The sequence below is a fragment of the Harpia harpyja genome, chromosome Z, assembly GCF_026419915.1.
Source record: "Harpia harpyja isolate bHarHar1 chromosome Z, bHarHar1 primary haplotype, whole genome shotgun sequence".
Classification (NCBI taxonomy): domain Eukaryota; kingdom Metazoa; phylum Chordata; class Aves; order Accipitriformes; family Accipitridae; genus Harpia; species Harpia harpyja.
This window is the reverse complement of record NC_068969.1, coordinates 101,596,365-101,599,862: the sequence shown is the minus strand read 5'-3', so window position 1 is coordinate 101,599,862 and position 3,498 is coordinate 101,596,365.

Sequence of the window (3,498 nt, the reverse complement as noted above, 5' to 3'; positions counted from 1 at the left end):
ACCACACAGCGCCCGCCCGCCCCGAAACCCGGAAGCGAACGCCGCACCTGGCCGCCTTCCCGCCCTCCCCGAGGACAAACCATTGCGGTCGGGCGCGGGGGGAGGCCCGGCAGGGCTCGGCTCGGCTCGGCTCGGCCCGGCGGCGTCCCGGGGGATGCGGTTCCTGCCGGCGGGGCGAGGCGGCGGGGTGGGAGAAACAGCCCCCAAAGGCCGCGGAGCGGAGCGAGGGGCCGGGAGGCGGCCCCGTTTTTACACACACCCACCCACCCGAGGAGCAGAAGGAGCTCACCCCGGTTCCGGGACCGGGGGGGGGAAAGCGGGTGCAGGATTGGCTCCTCAGCGCCGGCGGCTTTTCCTCTCCGCGCCGGCGCTGTGCAAGGGCTTGGCCTGGGCCCGCCGGTGTCGGGCGGGGCAGGGCCGGCGGGTCTAGAGAGACACCGCCTGGAAGCTGAAGCTGCCCCGTGTTGCCGGCTGGCGCCGCCATCGCCTCAGGGCCTGTGGCCGCCAACAGCGGGAAGCTGGGGCTAAGCGCTTCCCACAGCGCGGGTTGTCGCTCTTGGCGCCGAAGCGAGGAGATGGAGAGAGCGTACACGTACTTTTAATTAAGAAACCGCGCTGTTGCCATGAGATCGCTAGGCTGTCCGCCCTGGCGCGGCGGCGGGGTGCCGTGCGATGTGCTGGGGGTCCTGGGCCCGCCTGCCGGGAGCCCGCAGCGGCTCTCGCTGGGCCGGCAGCTGAGTGCCGCAGGCAGGCAGGGCTTCGGGCGCTGGTAATGCCATGTGTTGTGTGCCACGGTTTTAAGGTCCGTTCAAGACGCAGTTGTTTGCTGATGCTCGGCTCTGCCAGCGGTGCCGAGGCGGCTGATGACCGGCAAACCCAGTTTGTGCAGGGAGCATACTGTTGTTTCCAAACCACCCGTGCTTGGCCATGAAGAAAGGTCTGTCACCATTCTGAGATGAAGCGAGCTGGTGCAGCCATGTGTCCACCTCCCCGCTGGCTCTGACAGACAAAAGCAAACCAGTCCAGTCCTTCATTACAGGAATTCAGGAGCATAAGCTGCCAGAAGATCAAGTCTACTTAAAAATGAGTATTGGCATCCTATGAGAGAAAACATAGCCACCCTCAAAAAATAAGACCTCTCTAGTCTCCATTTCCAATCAACCTTGTAAATGAAATCTGTCAGTTCTCCTCCTCCTTCCCCCCTCCTCTTCCCTCGTCCAAACCCAGACCCTGTTAAGGGAATATTATGGGAGGAGTAGGACCCTCTTAACTCCTACTACCTTGACCAGATGATTGATACCAAAAAGCCGGTTGAAGAAACTCTCTAAGACTCGTTTTGGAGTTTTAGAAAGCAGGCATTCTTCATTGCAGCGCTGGATACACGGGATAATTCCACCTAGCGTGCATGCCACAGCTTCAGCACAAACAGCTTATATGGAGTAACTAATTACATATTAATCAGATTAGTATGCATATGCATAAAAATTATTGTAACTGATTATCATAGTACTGCCTACATCCAATCATGCGCAATGAAGAATTCATTTGAGTCGAAGGGCCGCTTTTACAACCACCGACCCATTTGAGATTCTGTTGGCTGCCCTTGAAGTCTTTGTTCTTGTCCTTGTTTGATCTTGAAACTTAACACAGTTTCAATCACATGTGGTCAGTTTCAACATTGTTATCATCTAGCGTACAGGAACATCTAGTCGTAAGAGCAAAAGAACTGCAAAACTTCTGAGTAACTACCTCTACTAGTTAATTGCTTGGCTATACTTTTGTCTATTGTTTCAATGATAGTGTTAGTACAAGATTTCTCATAATTATTTACCAAATCTCACTTTTACAGTCATCTAGCAGCAAGCCAGTTTCCACGGTTAGTACAAAATATTAAAACCATCAAAGTATTTAGACATACTATGCAGAATGTATGGAAATAATGCTATCAAGATAACCTGTCCTCCAGTTTGTCCTGCCAACTAATTCATTCACATTGCATTTAGGCCCATAGCCTTCCTTCCATTCATGCTTTGTGTATTTTCTACATACCAAAGACCATATTGTTTTATTGTTCACTACAACCGGATTATTTCTTTGCTTTCCAACTCTGTCTTCAAAGAAACAGATGAACCTGGATAAGTGGCAATTGGATGGGTATTTTTGCATGGAAAGATAGATCATCGATTGAAGAGGAAGGTTACAGGCAACTTCCATCCCTTCATCTCCTTTCCCCACTTCTCCAGACTAAGTAAGTGAATGATATCAGCTAAAATGCTTTCTCTTGCCTACCCTAAGCGCAGCCTCTGAGTGTGTTTGCAAATAGATAAATACAGAAACAATATAAAGATCTTTTAATGTGCAGACATCAGGAAGTTAAACATTTTTTTTTTAGTAACAGACCTAAACCTGATTCAGAAAGCATTCAGTATTACTTATATTACAGTCATTAATTTAACAGAAAGTTGGAAAACAGAAATTCTGGTCCATGGAAAATCTTTGTATTTTAAAACATCCCTCTACCCTAATGGGGTAAAAAATTAAAACCCATTTGTTCACTACTATGGAAGAAAAATTCTGAAAGATATCATAGGAAATATAAAGAATCTTTTTGTTTGTTTTTTAATTTGATAAAACCAAGTAATTTGTTCAGCCAGTGCCAAAACATAGGCTGGTAAGCAACGTAGGGACTACTTATAATATCTACCCTGTTAAAATTTGCATGACATGAAATAACATTTTAAATGGAAAAATAGTCAAAACAAGGAAAGTAAAACTAATACATAATTTTTATTTCAGTAATTTAGAATTTTAATTTCAAACATTTTCATGAGGATCATCTTTGAGTGGAAAATGTGAAAAGCTTTCAGCCTGCCCTAACTGACCACTATAAAGCTTTAAGAGAAACATAATAAATTAATGTTAAAAGACATGCAGGAAAAGCAGGTACTAGTGTTCCTCAGTAAGCCTGCATTAATGTGTAAAGGTGCCAGATTTTTCACTTCCTGACTTCCGCATTCAGATGTGTTAATTATGCCCTTTCTGAACATCATCTAAAGAGAAGTATTCCCATAGAAATGCCAATTTGAATCACAATTCATGCTCAGCATCAGTAGGCTTGCGAATCATGTTGCTGTACAACTTTTTTTGTTCTAATTGGAGGAGGAAAATAGATAGTAGAGGCATCTCACAATTTCTCTGTAGCAGAACTTCATGTGTTCTGCTACCAGACCCATCGGTTCCTAACAGCCTCGGCATATGTACAGAAAGAGCATGGAGGGGAGACGAGCAAGCATCAGGCTTTGTACCCATCTGTATTGATATGATTTCCTACAGTTCTGCTTAAATGGAAATGGCATCCCCTGTTTTTAAAGAAAAACAGAACAAGTTCAGAGCTATTAGCTTCCACAAACATGGCTTTTAAATGACTTGAATTTCAGTTCTAAAATAAAATGAGGCCTTAGCTTTAAAAATGCTAACATTGAAAGGTATTTGACGTTG